We start from the raw sequence: 20899 nt of genomic DNA, 5'->3' as shown, positions 1-20899 counted from the left end.
GTGGAATGGAAATATTTTTAAACTTCATTTTATTATGTCGAGTGATTCAATAATTTAAAGAGATAAACTGTTATATAAGACGCGTGTGGCATTGGGTAGTGGGGGTTTTTCCGGGAACTTTCCCGCATACGAGCGCGTTTACCGCGTATATTTCCGTATAAGGGCGTTTTCCGCGTAGTTTTTAAGCGAATGAGCACGTTTTTCGACACCGGCGCGTTTTCGCGTAGTTTTCTGCATTGGGGATCTTGTTTCTTGGTATGTTGATGAAAACTCAGAAAAATTTGAGATATACTAATAAAATATTACTCTGATTGACGGGAATTTTCGTCACTGCTTATCGAATGTATAACACCTTTTAAGGAAAATAAATTTTTGAGCCAAGGCTGCCATCTTTAGAAGCGTTTTACAGTTCATTGAAAAATCTTTTTTTTTTAAATCATCATCTCGTTCGTAATTGCCTTTCTATCTCTTCAATTTTAAAAGTATCCTAATTAATTCTATATTTTTTACATTAACAAGTCTCCAAATTATACCAACTTTTAACCAATTTTCCCCAATTGTACTAATTTTTAACAGAATTTCCTAAATTATTCTAATTTTTACCATAAGCCAACTTAATTTCCAAACTATTGTCTTTTTATGAAAATTGAGTTTTGTACGTATTTGGAATCGTTTCATTTTTTTTATCCCTAAAATGGGTGATTTGTAGGAAATTTATATTATTTTTATTGGCTTTACGATATTTCAAGTTAATTTATAAAATTTATAAATGAGTTTAATGAAATTAATAATTAAGTTAAGCTGAACGTTTTATATTTATTGTGTTCTGTTACTTATAGTCATATGGATTTCCATTCATTCGAGGAAGTTAGTGAAATAGTGGAAGAGTATAATAGGACGTGGTTAGATATACAAGAAATAAAAGAGCATTTGGACGAAATGGAGAAGCATTTAAAAAAGTGGGAATTGAAGTTAGAAGAAGCTTGTCAAAAGGAAATTGTACTGAGAAATAAAGTTAAAGATATAAAACCAAATACAATTGGTTTGAAAATACTGCAAGATAGTTGGAAGGGAGCAGAGAAGTAAAGGTAATAATATTGTATATCATTGATTGGCTTAAGACCTGTTATATAAAATATAAAATAAAATATGAAATAAAATAAAATATAAAATAAAATATGAAATAAAATAAAATATAACATAAAATGAAATAAAATAAAAAAAAATATAAAAATATAAAAATATTAAAATTACTAATTTTTAACAGAATTTACTAAATTATTCTAATTTTTGTCATAAGTCAACTTAATTTTAAAACTATTGTCTATTTACGAAAATTGAGTTTTGTAGATATTTTGAATAGTTTCATTTTTATCCCTGGTTAAAAGTTATTATAATTGGGGATATTTTGTTAAAAGTTAGTATAATTTGCGAGATTCTTTTTAAAAAAACTGCATAGTTTTGGTTATTTTCAAACAAAAATAGAAAATTAAAGCCTGCTTTTTGATTTTGGATACCTCGGAGCTTAATAACAACGCTAATCACTTGCATATTGTAAAAAACAGTAACCTGAGATTAGAATTAAAATTTGCCAAACCGTTACCGGAGCCGATTTCCATTCTAATTTACGCTGAGTTTCTTTAAGTATTTTTTCAATCCTTATACCTATATTTACATATTGGAATTGTTAGAAAAGGTTCTTTTAAACGTAACTTAGTACATTAATTTATTTTGGAAGTCCAAAACGTATTAAGAGCCCTTCAAAGTACTATAAAAGGATTTAATTTACAAACTAAATTAATATTTTCTTCAAACTTTCAATTCGTTATAATTTGAATTTAAATGAAAACATCATGGATTATAGATGCGTAATCTACTATTAGACCGAACGGATTAAAAAATACTTAAAGTAAGTGGTTTTACTGATAAACTCTAAAGGGTATCTTAGATTATTGTTTTTAATTTTATTCAAGTTCAAAACGTATAAAGAGTCCTTCAAAGTACTATAAAAGGATTTAATTTACAAACTAAATTAATATTTTCTTCAAACTTTCAATTCGTTATAATTTGAATTTAAATGTAAACATCATGGATTGTAGGTGCGTAATCTACTATTAGACCGAACGGATTTATCCATTTGAAAGAGTCCCTCTTTTGATACCTGCAAAGTATTGAACGATTCTATCTTATTGATTAAAATAGGTCTTAAAATCATATCTATTAGTACAATTACAACATTTGAGAAAGACGCTTTTCCCATTGTGAAAGTGGAATCCAAAATAAGAATCACTTCAATTTAAACGCACTTTCAATTTCAATATAGACTATTTTACCATTCTCGAGTATTTCTTTTTTCTTTAAAAGCTGAATAAATATTAGAAACGACATCAGTGATCAAATAATTGTTTCCGAGTATGACAGACGATTTATGATATTAAAGAGTCATTTTTCAAAAGTAAGATTGTTTTCGGGTATTTTTTAAAGCTAGCTTAGAAATTACATTATTTTTTATATTTAATTATTTAGTTGTAATGTTAAAGTTTGGTGATGTTGTTAATTCTTAATTAATGGTAGCCTTCACTATAAACTATTATAAGAATTATATATGAATTTATAACCACGCGTGTATTTACCACTAGTGAATGCAATATCTGTCGAAGAATTGAAGAAAGACGGAATCACGTCATTATTAAGAACTGGTAGCTACTTCTGTATATATTGTGACGGTTCAGTTTTTCATTTTCCAACTGACGGAGGGTTAGCATGGTACTGTGACGGATACTCAATCTGTTTGAAGTATCGTAAAGCTGTTTATTTCCATCTAAAAGAATTTTGAGTATAAGAATTCCACCAGGTGTATTAAAAGCATTACCACGCATATATTTGTGTTTAAATTGTGATATGTTAGGGACAAAGAGAGCAGCCAGTTCGTCATATTGCGAAGTAACTGGGGGATGTTGTGTATTTCCAAAAATTAAAAAAAAAAAAAGTATGCGTGTTTTTCTAGTATTTTTTCACCTATATTTACGTATTGAAATCTATTTTAACGTATTGAACGTAGAGTCAGAGGCTTTTGCAGTATTTTACTACCTATATTTACATTTTAGAAAGCTATTTAAACGTATTGAACGTAAAGAGTATATATTTGTATATCGGAATGTAATTTAACGTATTCGTATACCCATTTGAAATGAGCTAGTCGAGACCTTTTTTATTTTCATTAACCATATCACACAAAATATAACAAACGTAACAATGGATTGAGCAAAAATCTGCTTACTAATACAATGGCTAGGAATTAGAATTAGCAAGAGTTAAAATAACTAATTTACAATCGCTTACTAGAAAATGATAAAAAAACTTTTTTTTGCATGAAAATGTGTACATTTAAATACAAAACAAAACAATTTTTTATATTTATTGATAAATAATTCAAATTAGATTATAAAATAAATTAGTTTCATTTTGTAATAACAATCGTACAATCTCTGGATACTATCGAAGCTATGTAAAAATATTATTAAAATGTTTAATTAATCGATAGTTTTTTTTTAAATCAATATACCTACTTTATAATATTGTCCTACCACCATATGTATCAACGCTATTCTAAAATAAATCATTTAACATATAGTTATTCTAAAATAAACCATTAAATTAAAATTTAAACTTCTAAATAAAACAATACTTTACCTGGACGTATACTATTTTGCTATTAGATCCACCTATAATCTATAATATAAATTAATCATTTATAAAACCTTTAATTATTTTCATATAAAATATATTATAAGTAAATTACCGCATTGTTGATGTTTAATGATTCACCTTTTTTCGAAGATAAACAAATATAATCTCTTGATGCACCGTAATCAGTCGGTTTTTGTTTATGATTTTTAATTATCTGAATACTGCTTACTGGTGAATCATCTTTTGGATTTTCCAAGTTAATATCTTGATGCATTTTCTTTACATTGGATTCAATAGATTCATTATTACTTCCTATTATCTAAATATAAATAAAATAATTACTTAGTAACTATATAATATAAATACAAAACTATTTTATTTATATAGATTAACGAAACTGTAATAGATGAAGGTGTATCAATTTCTCCAGATAAAGATCGAAGATTATTCGATGCCATTTCACTATAGAAATAATAACTAATATTTAGCTATACTATGAACCTTAGTGTATAATTTCTTTATTCTTTATATTTTATTTTGAAATATATCAAAACTTTTTTAAAACTTTTTATAAGTTATTCACATTTTTTCTATTTTTTTTTACCACAATTAGATATAATATATAATAAGAAATGTTAACGATGTTTATCAAATCCCCCAACACCCGCAAATCAATTCCGATGGATTTATGTAATTTACTTTTTATTATATTTATATATATATATTTTTTAATTTAATAAATTAATTTATAAAATAAACGATTAACCCTTTGTCAGCAGACACAGGAAATGAACAATTCCTATAAAATACATACATTAAGACAAAGTTAAGAATTATCACCGAGTATTCCTACTTACATTTTAAGATTCCTCGGAGTCACTTCCAATATAATACAGATGGTGAACTTTCGAAATCTGGTCTAACTATTTTACGGTTTTCCCTTTTTATACTCTGAAATTATTGATCTTCGATATATTATTTATTAAAATGGGGTTTAAAATTAATTCCATTCTACGTATACGCATTTTGAAGTGTATCGCGTTACGTATATAGGAATTTATCCGGTCCTCATACGGAATCACGTGTACAATTACAATACTTGAGAACGATACGTTTCTCATACTTAAACTTGAAATATTCGTTTAAAAAAATACTCGTGATATAGATTCAAGTGCCAAGCATATTTAAGTACTACAATGATATTAAAATGAAGTTTAAAAATGTTTCCATTCTACTTTAACAACGAATATTCAATGACGTCAAAACACTCTTAAATTCAAATTAACCGCGTCCTCCGGTATTTTATTTTGAAATATATCAAAACCTTTTCAAAACTTTTTAGAAGTTATTTACATTTTTTTTTACCACAATTAGATAAAAATTATTTTTATAAAGCATTATAACGTACGTACCCTCGTCCAATAAGAAATGTTAACGATGTTTATCAAATCCCCGAACACCCGCAAATCAATTCCGATGGATTTATGTAATTTACTTTTTATTATATTTATATATATATATATTTTAATTTAATAAATTAATTTATAAAATAAACGATTAACCCTTTGTCAGCAGACACAGGAAATGAACAATTCCTATAAAATACATACATTAAGACAAAGTTAAGAATTATCACCGAGTATTCCTACTTACATTTTATTTTATTTCATATTTTATTTTATTTCATATTTTATTTCATATTTTATTTTATATTTTATATAACAGGTCTTAAGCCAATAAATGACATACAATATTATCCCTTTACTTCTCTGCTCCCTTCCAACTATCTTGCAATATTTTCAATCCAATTGTATTTGTTTTTATATCTTTAACTTTATTTCTCAGTACAATTTCCCTTTGACAAGCTTCTTCTAACTTCAATTCCCACTTTTTTAAATGCTTTTTTTATTTCGTCCAAATGTTCTTTTATTTCTTGCATATCTAACCACGTCCTATTATACTCTTCCACTATTTCACTAACTTCCTCGAATGAATGGAAATCCATATGACTATAAGTAACAGAACACAATAAATATAAAACGTCCAGCAATGTTAAATGTTAGGTCACCAGAAAGACCCTTTCCTCTTGTTGTTTCTATTTCAGTGGAAACGAAACTTGGACTTCAAGACACCCGCGTCTTTTACGTTTATATGGATTATTCATGACGGTTCAATTTTGATATTATAAATCGACACGTATAGTAGGGAGCTAGATCGAGAGTGTGGGGGCATTTATAAATTTTATAAATTAACTTGAAATATCGTAAAGCCAATAAAAATAATATAAATTTCCTACAAATCACCCATTTTAAGGATAAAAATGAAACGATTCAAAATACGTACAAAACTCAATTTTCATAAATAGACAATAGTTTTGAAATTAAGTTGGCTTATGGTAAAATTAGAATAATTTAGGAAATTATGTTAAAAATTAGTACAATTGGGGAAAATTGGTTAAAAGTTGGTATAATTTGGAGACTTGTTAATGTTAAAAATATAGAATTAATTAGGATACTTTTAAAATTGAAGAGATAGAAAGGCAATTACGAACGAGATAATGATTTAAAAAAAAAATAGATTTTTAAATGAACTGTAAAACGCTTCTATAGATGGTAGCCTTGTCTCTTACTGGACCTATTAGCTTTATTGTAATGTTAAACTCCCATAGAGATTCCCCTAAAAAGAAAAACTTGCGGTCCAATTTTGGGTATATGAATTATTTCAGAGAGGGAATCCATGTTTTAAATTCAAATTAACCGCGCGCCCGGGCAATCCGCGCCTCCCAGGTAATCCGCGCACGCGCGCGCTATCTTCCTGCCTAGGTTATTAATCATACAACTTACATAATTTCCACTTATTTCGTACGATAAAACGCGATCGAGATATTCGTTTTAAGAAATACTCGTGAGATTGGTTCAAGTGCCAAGCGTACTACAATGATATTAAAATGAAGTTAAAAAATATTTCCATTCTACTTTAACAACGAATATTCAAAGACGTCAAAACACTCTTAAATTCAAATTAACCGCGTCCCCGGGGTAATCTGCGCACGCGTCGCCTAGGTTATCAATTTTTACATCATTTCAACTTATTCCGTACGATAAAACGCGATAAGATATACGTTCAAGTATCTTTCGAGATAAGCGTAGATAAATGAACAAGTTGGCCTGGACACAATATGTTGATATACGGGAAAACAAATTGTCGCGAGAAATACCTTAAATACATTGACTTTTCGATGATTTTACCCCCATTTCATCCCTTAAATCCCGGATTTCGATCCCGAACCCAAACCCGAACCCGGGATCGATGCCACACCCTCACTTTCCCTCTACTAATGAACACGTTAGGGAAAAGTCAAGGAATTAAAAAATGTCTAAAATTCCTTGAAATTGAAAATGTGTCAAACATTCTAGTAATTTTAGGTGATGAAAAAGTAAAAATTTTGGCTTAAAATGAGTCGGGGAAAATCTTTGGAACGGTCAGGGAAAATCGGGGAATGTGGATCTGAAAAATCTGTGGGAACCATATATTTTTTTTTCAAACCCTATTTCCCGAATTTCCAACGCTTCTGTGGCCTTTTAATGTAGCTCGTACTTTTACAATTTAGTCTGTGAACTCTGTCTAGAAAATTCGCAAGTCAGGAAAATTGAAGTTTAATACACTAAAGGCAAACAGCAAATTTAAATGCTTCAAGCATCTTAAAAAATAAAAGCTTCTTACAAGAGATTAAATAGTTGGTAACCATGGGGATCTACGTAGGTTGCCCTTTTGACGACATAGATCTCCATGGTTACCAATTTTATATACTCTGTTCACGAAAAACATAAAATTAAATGAAATTTGCACTCGCATAGGTCCAAGTTAGCTAGCGATTTTTAAAGCCATTAATTCAGGTGACCGGGTTTCAATGCGTAGGAGGGTGGTGGAAAGCCCTGCATGCCACGCGAGCCAACAGCTCCCTACACTAACCGTTAACCCCTACAATTTTTTATGGAAGGGGAAAACCCCTTAAACCAGTGGGTTTAACTCAACTCAGAAGGAGTGGTTCCGAGTTTTCACCCAGTGTCACAAGCTGGGATCGAACCCGGCTCCTCTTGCTATAAAACATTGTTCTAGCCTTACGCATTTTTATTAAAGTATGCAATTAAAACACGAATAATTGCTTAAGTAAAATTTTTCTTATAATTCGTGTTTTAATTCCATACTTTTAAATCATTTCATAATCAGTTGAAAATACTGAACAGACCGATTTATGTATGTTTTTTTTTTTGGGGGGGGGCTTGTAGGAGCGGGAACGAACTTTATAAAAAAGCTTTCGAGGTAGTAAATCAATGTCTCAATTTCCTCTCAAAAAAGCCGATATATATATTTTAAGATTTCTTTCGTTCTCTGGCAGCGGGGAAAAACTTTTATGGAGAGGTTTTGTTGTTCTTTTTCGGGCGAGTTCCGTCCCTCAATATTCCAGCTTCTCCCTTCTACAGCTGAGCAGCGCGGGGAGGCCATCCCATGGGCGTTTTTCCAATGAATAATTTTGCCTTGTTTTTGATTTATTTTTCTCGGACCCGTAAAGAATGTTTTTCAATTTCTTCTTTGGGCTTGCGACAAGAAATATTATATAGGTCTGGACAATTGGCCGCGGGCAAAAATGCCCAGGAACCACGCGCGTTTATAGGGACGGTACTATCGCCCGTTGTTCGAAGATTCTCTGGTATCGAGGGCATGCGCTTTTGTCCAAATCTAGTACACGCCAGAGATATATTTTGTAGATTTTGAAATAAATTTTAAAATTTTAGTTTACGCTGTAAAAACTGATGTATTGTTTTGAAGTTATGAACCAAATTTGAGAAAGCGGTGATACAAACAACTTTTCACGAAACTGGGCATCGAAATAATAATCTGAAAGTTTAAAATGTTTTATAAATTTCTTAAAATTACTCTGTTATTGGAAATCTTAAGAATACTCTCCGATTTGCACTGTTAAAGTTGCACTCCGATTTGCACTCGTAAAGTTGCTCTCCGATTTGAAATATTAAGAATACTCTACGATTTGCCCTGTTCAAGTTGCTCTCCGATTTGCACTCGTAAAGTTGCTCTCCGATTTGCACTCGTAAAGTTGCTCTCCGATTTGCACTCGTAAAGTTGCTCTCCGATTTGCACTCGTAAAGTTGCTCTCCGATTTGAAATCTTTAGAATAATCTCCGATTTGAAATTTTTTAATAATCTCCGATTTGAAATTTTTGAATAATCTCCGATTTGAAATGTTTAGAATAATCTCCGATTTGAAATGTTTAGAATACTCTCCGATTTGAAATGTTTAGAATACTCTCCGATTTGAAATGTTTAGAATAATCTCCGATTTGAAATGTTTAGAATACTCTCCGATTTGAAATGTTTAGAATAATCTCCGATTTGAAATCTTTAGCATAATCTCCGATTTCAAATCTTTAGAATAATCTCCGATTTGAAATCTTTAGAATAATCTCCGATTTGAAATCTTTAGAATAATCTCCGATTTGAAATCTTTAGAATAATCTCCGATTTGAAATCTTTAGAATAATCTCCGATTTGAAATCTTTAGAATAATCTCCGATTTGAAATCTCTAGAATACTCCCCGATTTTCAATCTTCACTACCATAGATGATATTGAATAAGAATAAATACTCTGTCGATGTTCCGCCTAGTAACTTCCCTGCAATGTTATCGATTACGCTTCGTCTAATGAAATATAAATTGCCGGAAGTACCATAGAGACACATTATAGTCCCTTGTCAAAGCAAGAGTCGCTATTCCACTTTTATATTTTTCCTACGAATAATCCGTTTCCTCGATTCGACAGTGGAAATAATTTTGGAAAATTCAAGTCGTTGATATATTTGGTGAAAATATCGGGGTATTTCATTCGTCGCGAAAATCGACTGGAACGTCCGATATGTCCTTGTTTTGGCGTTCGGGCGGGGCATCATTATCCGTCCTCCGAGCGAAACAAAAATAAAGTTTACATAAAAACAGCCGCTCTGCCGAAGAAAGAGCCGAATCCCAAAAGAAGAAAGTTTTATTTTTACACTCTCCGAATAGCGATCGCGTTATATTGACCCCGCATTTTACCGTTAACGACATTTCTAACCCCGTCTAAGTCAACTGGCAGAGTCGTCTCCGTAGAAAAGACCTATAGTCGTTAGGCTCGTCCCATCGAGACGAGGCTGCCTGCTAGATGGTACGCGATAACCCATAAGGCGCGCGAACATTTGGTTAGTTCTTGTTGTTGGCGAACTTTAGAATAGAAATAGAGAGATCGTTTATGGTCCTTCTAGTGTCCCAAACAGCTGGAAAAGGGGCCACCCATCCCGGGGTATTACGGGCCAGATGGTACCCCTCTTGGTGGTACCCCTCTTGGTCGCACCCTCCCCGTCACCCGGGTAAACGTTCCGAGATAAAGTTGTAATTCATATTTATCCCACTTACGTCTACAGCGGTACGGAAGGCGGTCGCTTAGATATCTAAAAGCGAGGGATTTGTAACGCGTCACTCGTAAATTTCCCACTGTCAGGTGATATCCGAGCCGGCCGTATATGGCCCCCGTCCTTATAAAAAGGCACTTGAAGTTGCCAATGAAGTTCGTTTTTAAGGAGATGGATTGTCAGACTTATACGGCGCTTCGACGTTAACTGGATGCCCTTCTGATTTTTTTCTCGCCTTACTGACTTTTTACAGTAAGCCACGTTCCTGAGTGTTTTACTTATATTTCGACGTGAATGTTTTTCGCTAAACGTGCATTTTTTTACCGGCAAGACGCGTGGCGCGAACGTGGGCCCCTCAAGATATTTTTTTTCCATCCAAAATTAGATCGTTTTTATGGTGGGCCCCAAAGCGCGTGTTTTTATATGTAGGGAATAAATACTCAAATAAACGGACAGCGTTGACATTATAATCCCGACAAGCGTAGTTTTTTACGCGTGTAATAATTTTTAAGAGGTATTTTGTTTTTGATGGAGTTATGTGTCCATATTTGTGTTTGAACCGATTTCGGTTCATTAGGATACACGACGGAGATAAGCGTGTTTGGATAGTACTACAACGCAAAACTTTTTATGCGTTATGGAAGAAAGTTGGTTTAAATAGGTTTGGTTTAAATAGGTTTGGTTTAAATAGGTTTGATTTAAATAGGTTTGGTTTAAATAGGTTCGGTTTAAATAGGTTCGATTTAAATAGGTGTTGGTTCAAATAGGTGTTGGTTTATATATTTAAATAGATTCATAAGTTGTAATAAGGTTGGTTAAAAATTAAATTTGCAAGTTATGTTAGGTTATGTTTGTGATTTAATCAGGTTTCATAGCTTTCAATTATGTTTTGTACGTGTAAATAGGTTGGAAGTTTTTACATTAGTGTTGCCCAACGAGAGACATGGCGTCTTCGCGAACCAAGCTTTACCGAAAATATAAAAAAATTTAAAAAATTAAATTCGTCACCAAATACTACGAATTTTTATAAAATATTTTTACAGATGGAATATTAATTTAAATAAAATTATTTAAAAATACTTAATTATATATACTTTAATTGAAATTATTTAAAAATACTTAATTATATATAATTTAATTGAAATTATTTAAAAATACTTAATTATATATAATTTAATTGAAATTATTTAAAAATACTTAATTATATATAATTTATTTGAAATTATTTAAAAATACTTAATTACATATAATTTATTTGAAATTATTTAAAAATACTTAATTATATATAATTTAATTGAAATTATTTAAAAATACTTAGTTATAAAAATTTTAATTGTAATTATTTAAAGATACTTAATTATCTATATTTTAATTGAAATTATTTAAAAATACTTAATTATATATAATTTAATTGAAATTATTTAATAATACTTAATTATATATAATTTAATTGAAATTATTGAAAAATACTTAATTATATATAATTTAATTGAAATTATTGAAAAATACTTAATTATATATAATTTAATTGAAATTATTTAAAAATAATTAATTTAAATAGAAGAAACTTCCATGCGTATGTCTTCTATTTAAATTTAATAACATTTAATTGAAATTATTTGATAATTCTTAATTATATATAATTTAATTGAAGGTATTTAAAAATACTTAATTATATTTAATTTAATTGAAATTCTTGTAAATTATTTCATTATATTGGGATCCTTCCTCCTTAAAAGCTTCGTAAAATGACTTTTTGGAATAAATGGTCTGACCTTGCGGGTTAATTTCGATTTCCGACACCGTCTCCGCGCCGTAAGTAGCTTGTTATTCCCTCCCTCCAGCGAGAAGGCTCCGACTGTCCCTGTAATCACAGCGCGACGCGGAGACAGTTCCGATTGCGGGGGGAAATTAGCCGAGGCAACCCCTCCATTTTTACACACGTTCGTTTGGCAAACCCTTTGTGCCCGGTTGTATCCTCCCCGCCAGCTAAGGCGGAAGCGAAACCCCTTCGTCCCATTTCCGGAGAAATATTTCAATCCCTCTTCCCTTTCTCGGGCGAACTAATCAGGGCTGGGCGCGGTTCCCCAAATTCAGCCCAAGGAGTATCGCTCAATTTCCCCGCCAAATCCGCGACAGTAGCTTCGAGCCACCGTCTTTGTAACCATCGGCTCAACGCGCGTCGATATTATATAGGATTTTCCCCGTTAGTAAACATTTCCCCCAAGATCAGCGACCAAAGACCGAGGATGAGCTCCAGTCCTTCCGGCTCAGTCCTACAAGGTCTGCCACTCTCCCCTTCGAACTCCTTCGAAGCTATAGGAGCGAGTGGATAGTTGAGGTTCCAGTAGCACCACCGCGCGGTATTTTACGCCATGATCCGGGGGACTTTGGGGGCTTTTTAAGGGCTGGCCCTACCCTATCCGTCACCGGACACGCGCGCCCGTTCGTATTAGGAATGAAAATGGGATGGCTTCTCCCATGGTCCTTATTGTTAAGCGCGCTCATATTTTACGGCGAGCCAGAATCAGGGACTCCGTGTATTTTTTATACATTCTAGCGGCGCTGTGATTGTCTCCCGTCGCTTCCAAGGATGGCTTTTCATTCTTTGTATTCCCCCGGGCTGCTGGCTTCCCCGCATAAACGCCCTTTTATTTCCGCGGGCTATCCCCCCAAACTATCCCCCTAACTACCCCCCTGCTCGAAAGAGCCAGCTACTCAATCTGCCGTAATTGCAGTCGAAGCCAATGATGGCAATTTATTGGAAAAAATGCGGTAGCGTCATTTTGGTGGCGTTCTTATTGGAAGCTTGTACCGGTTTAGGTGACTACTTATCGTCATATTATAGTCAGAATATCGAACCGTTACTTTACCGGATTTATTTGGTGACAACCACATCCTCACGCGAGAAGAACGGTTTGTATTATAATACTAGATGTTCATCAAGAAAGCAGCTGTAAATTATACGCGTATACACTCGGAGGCTGGTAAAATCTTCCTAGTTTCGCGGGGGTGGGTCCCGATATCATAGGTACATCACTGCTATTACTCGTCCCGGGATTAGCTTAATTTCCCGATTTTACCTGCTAATGAGAGCGACTGATTTTTTTTCAAAAATTTTTTGCAATTATCTTATTTTTCATATATTTCTGTAATTTATACTAATTTTTCTTTGATTTCTACTGATTTATTGATTTTCTTTGATTTCTACTGATTTATTATGGAATTTCTTTGATTTCTACTGCTTTCTTATTGATTTTCTTTGATTTCTACTGATTTATCGATTTTCTTTGATTTCTACTGATTTCTTATTGGTTTTCTTTGATTTTTACTGGTTTATTGATTTTCTTTGATTTTTACTGGTTTATTGATTTTCTTTGATTTTTACTTTTTTTATTTATTTTTTTATTTATCAAATGGTCCATTGATTTCCTGGAAAGTTTCTTCTAGAAAGATGAAAGTTCAACATTGGTATGCGATTTCAACCGAAATTTAGTTAACTTGTAATTTTAGGCTTGTAGAGCTTTTGTATATTTTGAGTTTCGGTTCCATTTTAGGGTTTTAGAAAATATTATTAGAGACTTAGCTGAGGTGCACAGAATATGAGATTTCTATAATTGTAAATCTCCTATTTTACGCCCCTAAGAACTGATTTTCGTTAAACATTCTGTGATTTCCACAAGTGTTCGATGATTACCTACAATTTAAACATCTGTTTACTTAGGTACTAGCACAAATGAACATATTAAAGCATGCGCAGCGCTAATTCTTGATGAAAAATTATTCCTAAAGCAATTGTGCCTAAATATAAATATTTCATTGCTTGATTATAAATTTTTAATAGAATAAAATGTAGTATGTTAATTTTTTCGAGTAGTATTTTATCTTCGTAGTGCATTCGGATCGCTCTGCTAAAGTAATCTTAATTGGAAATTGAAAATCGATCTTGAACTATAAATGGAATTATCCGTATGAGTTTAGGGGCAGGGTTCGTACACGACCTGGAAAACCTGGAAAAGTCAGGGAATTTGAAAATGTTTCCAAAAGGTCAGGGAAAAGTCAGGGAATTTGAAAATGATTCAAAAAGGTCAGGGAAAAGTCAGGGAATTTGAAAATTATTCCAAAATTAAGGGCAGGGAAAATTCAAGGAATTTTGAAATGGTCCAAAAAAGTAAGGTAATTTTAAAATTACCTCAAAAAAATCAGTTAAATAAATTTTTGAAAGATGTATTAACAATACATAATAAATATATTTTTCAAGATTTTACCTTATTCTACGAAAATGATCAGGGAAAATTTGGCAATTTGGTCAGGGTAAACCTGGAATTGTCAGGGAATTTCATTCCGGAAATTTTGTACGAACTCTGAGGGGGTTTCGGAAAGGTTTGTAAAGGTATTAAAATATATGGATGGACGTTGTGATTCGGCACATTTCTAACACTGAACACGCTTAATTTGAAAAAAAATATTTTAATATTATATTACTCAAATTAGCCAAGAAAGAGCTCAGCTTGTTTAGAATTGTTAATGTTAAGTTTATAGTATACTCAAATATGTTTTATTTTTTATTATTCAAAAATTTTAAATTAACTCGAACATTAAGGTTTCGGTTCGTGTGATAGGTAAAAAAGAACTTTGTAAAAAAAATCGAGGTAACTAGCGTAGAAAAGTAAATTTAAACAGTATTTAAAGTCCCTGCTGCTTGGTTTCGCGCTTGTTGCAGCCTACTTCCACCCTGTATAAAACAATATTTTGAAAACTTGAATTAGCTAACTTGGAACATCCAGGTATATACATAGGAGTAGATCTATTGGTTCCAATCTAGCCGAATTGGTTCCGAGTTAAAGCACTCAACTCGCTGTAGAAATAAAATTTTTGGAAACAACCAATATTCTTTATCGCTTACCAAATAGTTTTAAAATATATTTCAATAAAACTTCTAAAAGTTGTTTTTCACAATCACTGAATAAAAGACTTCCTTAATATTTAATCGCGTTTACATAAAATCTTTTTTCCAATAGTGAACTCTCGTAAATCTGAAAATAAACAAGATTTCCATCTTTATTTATTATTCTACTAAAATATTTAAATAAATCAAAGAAAACAAATTTTACACCGTAAGCCTGTATAATTTAGAAAGCGCGCAAAAACCACTTAAAATTATACGTAAGAAAGATTTTTCAAAAGAAATACCATGGTTAGCCCGGCGATAAATTATAGATACAGCCGGTAGCGGGAATTCGAAATAAATTATACATACGGCAGATACCACTAAGTCGAAATAAACTAATGCATTATTTAGATGAGTCAAAAAATATTGCATTATTTAGATGAATCTCTTTGTAGAATTTCGAAGAAAATGCATTGGTACTTTCAAATTAAAATATTCCGGATTAATATAATAGTTATTTTTATAAATTCAGCTACGCTAGCCGAACTTGTTTTTATGTTCTACGTCACGATGTCATTGCTTTATTAGAATAGTTTCGACGTGAAACTCCGAGGTTATTATTATTTCGAAATTTCCAACTAGAGTGGTTAATTTTCCGGAAAAATAAAATGCGAAAAAATTTTCCGCAAATAGGAAAAATAAAAAATTGAAACATAAATTTCTTATTAAGTGTTTTTAATGTTTTATCTTTTTATCGATATAAAATGTCTAATAACAGTAAACATACTCCAAAACATTAATAGTGTTACATTGTTAATCAGTTTAAAGCTAGTGTGGAGGTTTAGTTTTACTTTTAGATTCGAACAAATGAGGCGACAATGCCGCTTTATTTAAATTTGCAAACAATATATTAGACCAAACTCAGGCTTTGTAGACCTTGTTATTATAACCAAAATAAATATCCCCTAACGTACTAAGAACACGTAATCATAGCTTTAGCCCGTCGTGGAGCCTCCTAATCTATATTTTCAAAATAAGCCCCGCCTTTTTATATTGTCCGCCTGTAGTAACATAAGTAACCAAAAAAAAAAGCGGTCTAAGAAAAACCTACTTAAAAACCACTTAAAACCAACTCTAATTTCGCTTAATGGAGGACACTTAAAGCCAACTTAGATTCAACTTGAAGCTTAATAACGACAACTTAAAGCCAACTTAGAGCCAACATGAAACTTAATAACGACAACTTAAAGCCAACTTAGAGCCAACTTGAAGCTTAATAACGAAAACTTAAAGCCAACTTAGAGCCGACATGAAACTTAATAACGACAACTTAAAGCCAACTTAGAGCCAACATGAAACTTAATAACGACAACTTAAAGCCAACTTAGAGCCAACATGAAGCTTAATAACGACAACTTAAAGCCAACTTAGAGCCAACATGAAACTTAATAACGACAACTTAAAGCCAACTTAGAGCCAACTTGAAGCTTAATAACGACAACTTAAAGCCAACTTAGAGCCAACATGAAACTTAATAACGACAACTTAAAGCCAACTTAGAGCCAACTTGAAGCTTAATAACGACAACTTAAAGCCAACTTAGAGCCAACATGAAACTTAATAACGACAACTTAAAGCCAACTTGAAACCAACTGAAAAATAATATGTAATTTTCTGTAAATGTAAGGGTTCGCGCCTTCTTCTTAGAAGTAACAATAGTGGAAGAAGAAAAATCGATTAGGATGCGATCCAGCAAAATTTCCTTTCCTATGTTCTTGGTACGTCTATGGGTTCTTGATTAGACTAATCATGGAATGAAAACCTTTTTAATTTTTTTCGGAAAAATACGGAAAATTTTCCGGAAAAAGGCCTCGGTCATTTTCCGAAAAATATTCCAATTTTCAACTCTATTTTCAACGTTGACCTTGACTCGTGACCGTCTGGCTGCTCGAGCTCGTCACCCGCGCCAAACTTGCAAAGGACGCGTGGCCTGAATTGTGTATTGTCTCCTTTAGACGCGGCCGGATAGCGGGGACTCGCTTTTATCCGTGTCGGGGATCATCCGACGCTCCTCATCTTCCCCCATCACTCTTATTTCCCCCGCTCGCCATCAAATCTCTTCAAAGAGGAGCTCTCCAACTTCACAGCTGCATTATTTCTCCCCTCAATTTTTTTGGGATATTTTATAGAAAGGCTTCCTCCTCTCACTATTATAATCTGTGGCTTTTTGTTGGAATATGGAGATTGCGCTCTTGAATAGCGGATAAAAAAATAAATTAAAAAGTAAAGAAAGCCCGTGCGCCGGGTTTTCAAATAATACTGGATTATGCTGGCGTGCTTTGGGAATTGTAACGGTTGTTTTCCCCGTGTTCAGTTCCGTTATCTTACTTTAAAAAATCTAGGCTATATTAAAGGTTGTGTTACGATTTTTTTAAAACTCGGGTAGCGAGTTAGTTCTATTAACAAGATTTTAAGTTTGACACTCAATTTAATTATCGGGGAACTCCCAAAAGTTCCAAAGCGTCATATGGTTACTTTCCCATGGGTAAATCATCAACACTCTTCATTGATACGTTTAAAAAGAAACACAAAAAAATTTAAATATTTAAGTTGAAAAAGTTTGGAGAATATTAGCTTATATACATATTGTTTATTTAAGTAAATATTTTGGATAAATCCTATTTTCCCTCCGTACATAACTCTCTTCCAATATTTTATTTTTCGAACATGTGCTTCGATGTAAATTTCCCCGCAATGTTCCACTTTGTACTAAAAAAAAGTTAAATGTTTGCGTTTACTTTCGTATTATTTATCGATTTTTTTCGTCTACGTTGCACAATCAATCATTAATGCTTAGACAATGTTTTGCCAGCTTTCAAGGAGGCTTTACTGGTAATCCCATCCTAAACCCCTCTTTCTGATCCGCCCGCCCCCTTATGTAAAGTTTGGAGCTTCTACGTTATTTAATATTCCTCAAAAGTCCCCCTCTTTCGGAGGAACCCGAGGTTGGAGCATATTGAACTTTTTGTCATAGCTAAATTAATTTCAGTAGGCCTAATATATCACATGAGCGCCAACTGCGACTGACCTCAATATGCGTGTTCTGATAAGGCCTTTGTTATAGGAAATATTTGCATATTTTAAGGTTTTCTGCGTAGGCTGTTGAATTATGAATAAAGCTAGGGGGGCTTGAAATACGAAAAAGCTGCGTGGAATCGGTTTTTACCACTTTAGGTAAACAGGGAATGGATGGAGAATACATATTTGTGTGGAAATTGTAATTTTTAGTTCACGAATTCTTCTAAGAAAGCGGTTTGATGAAATAGAACTTTATTGGCCGTGCAAAGTTATTTCGGGCTCCGGGTCAAATTATGTCATCTTGGCCTGAAATTTTCAAGTGGAGGAGTTCAAATTGGAACACTGATTTTATGGAATATAATAATAATAATAATTAGTTCAAGGCACCACCCTAGGGTCCAAGTCATCTAGCGACTTTTAATGCCCTTAAATCTTGCCTTAAATTTCGTAGGAGGGTTGTTGGTCAGATCTTCATGCCACGCGAACCAACAGCTCCCTACACTTACTATTACCGTTTACCAGAAGTAAATGAACCGAAATTATCAGACTGATATACTCCCCATGTTGGAGGCGTTTTTCTTATGAAGTAACATTTTGACCTCGAATTTGAAATTTAGCGCGCTCCTAGGCCGAAAAAAAAAGTTTTTGTTTTTATGAAACCATTTTTTATACATAGAAATAGCTATACCAACAATTCCCAAGTGCAATTTATCGCGTCAAAGGACGGGGAGGGAAATTAGATTTTATTTCACTCGATTTTCTCATCATTTTCATAAAGAAAAAGCCCTCCGATTCTGAGCGTTATTTCGATAACTTCGGTTCATTTACTTCTGCGTTTACCTCAGATAGTTTTTTTTTAAAGGGAAACTGATGAACTCGAGGGAAAATCCCAGTGCCACGAGCTGGGATCAAACCCACCCAGCTCTTCTTGCTGCGAGGCGAAAGTGCTAACCACTCTGCATTGGGGCGGATTTTTCATATGAGCTAATGAAATTTTTTCAATGGCGTTAGAAATTTTATGTCGTTCTTTTTTGGTATTTCGGAAATAGTGTAATAAAATTTCAGCGTTGGAAGTATTACTGATCTAAAATTTAAACTACGGTGCTACTCGCAATTTTCGCATTTCTGTTTGTAAAGTTTAATAGTGTAGTCCAAAAATTATTAAACCCCTTCGAGAGTTCCGTTTTACTTCAAACTGTATTTCGATTATTAGTTCTGTTAAAAAAAAACGGAAAAATTTTGTCTATCCACTTTTTTACAACTAAATACATTAAAATGGTTCTATTTCGTCGTATTTTACATTCTCATCTTCTCTAATGTTTGTGATTATTTTTTAAAACGCTATTTACTTCTTATTTCGGGTTCTCCAATCCCCCAAATTGTGTCAACAAATTCAGCATTCGCGTTTCCCACCGTATACTTTTTAACGTGAAACCGTCGGAATTAAATATTTGTCGAAAAAAATTAGACGTATTCTACGAAGAACTCCAAGTAAAGATTATCTCAACTTTTATTTCTGATGGCTCTAGGGTTCCTTGTCAAAACAGGTTCGCGTAAAAAATAAAGATGAATAAATATCGCAATCGAAGCGCCGAGCTCGATCTCTTCTCTTCGGGGACGCTCGCGCCGGAGAGGGAAGCTTCCCCGCGAAAAGGGGAAAGACGAGGGGGAAGAGTCCCAGCTGCTGTCGAGTGAGGGGGGGCACGCAAAATCAGAATAGCGGCAACTCGCGCCCTCAATTTTCTTGGGTCGGCCGCTTCGGAGTTTCCACCCGCAGTTGGCAAACTCTCGCCGACCCGAGCAGTTCGCGACGCGTTTTAGGAGATCTAGTCTATCGGCCGGCGTCGTCGTCGGTTCGCTTTCACTTCGTTAATATCATCCGTGGGGAGAAATAACGCGCGCCGGTATCTTTCGTTATTTATTCGAAAACAAAAAATATTAACTCCGGCGTATCTTTACATATTCGTATCGGTATTTTTTCTCTCTGATCCTGGTGGATTTGGCGGATAAGAGAAAATCCCGGAAATACGTCATGTATTTCCGTTTCCGTCGTCTAACGAGTTTCGAGTTTCGCGAAATTATTCCCTAAATTACAGTTTCTGCCGGGTAGTGTCATACGCGCGCTCGTTTGTTTGTATTTCTCGGGGCGCCGAGTCAGCCCGTTACTTTCAACCAAGACGCGAAAAATATCTAACGGCTTGTGTCGTTTTCAATTTCAACTTCTCCAAATCGCTGTAGTTTCGGATTTTCTGTGTTTTGATTTTGTACCTTGAAGCAAAAACGAAAGGATTTAGGCGTTAAAAGATTTGGAAACTGGTGGTTTTTTTTTATTATTCGTCGTCACCGTAAATTTTTGTTTACCTCTTGATCTTTCGACAAGTAGGCTTAAGGCCCAGATCGACCCGCTGTGTTTTGATCTCCTGAATTTTTTTAGACGAGTTTGAACCCTTTTTGGCGGCTTAAGTGGGAGCTTATTTCCCAGACATTGCTGACCAGGTAAGACCTTGACCTTTTATATATCGACTGTCTAATGGAAAATGAACTTTACGCGGTGCTAGAAATCAAAACGAAAAAGCTTACGTGTATTAAGGGCCGTCTTTTAGCTTTTGATAGTACTTAGTAAGTTAATTTCAAATGTAGTATTACGGGGTACGTCGCTTTTGTGTTGATTTTCCGTGTGGGATTTGCAAGGCAAACTTCGAATTTAAATTAGTCGCAAGTTGTTTTAAAATATGGGCAAAATTCTAATTAATACGCAGTCACGGACTCACGGTGGAA

The 20899-nt window shown here is 33.3% G+C and overlaps 1 protein-coding gene across 4 annotated transcripts in view; it reads left to right on the top strand.

Moving 5' to 3' along the window:
* Mcr (macroglobulin complement-related) overlaps nucleotides 1-20899 on the top strand; it is a 357065-nt gene that overhangs the window by 132221 nt on the left and 203945 nt on the right. The window contains exon 1 of one of the 4 annotated variants that reach the window (XM_090158890.1): nucleotides 20101-20617. The exons of the other annotated variants lie outside the window; for them this stretch is intronic. The gene's annotated coding sequence lies outside the window, so the exon portion shown is untranslated. Of the gene's footprint in view, nucleotides 1-20100; nucleotides 20618-20899 lie in introns of those variants that run through there. 4 annotated transcript variants of the gene reach the window in all.

The sequence above is a fragment of the Leiobunum rupestre genome, chromosome 9 (genome assembly GCF_980474605.1).
Source record: "Leiobunum rupestre chromosome 9, qqLeiRupe1.1.hap1, whole genome shotgun sequence".
Taxonomy (NCBI): Eukaryota; Metazoa; Arthropoda; class Arachnida; order Opiliones; family Sclerosomatidae; genus Leiobunum; species Leiobunum rupestre.
This window is presented reverse-complemented; position numbering and strand designations above follow the sequence as displayed.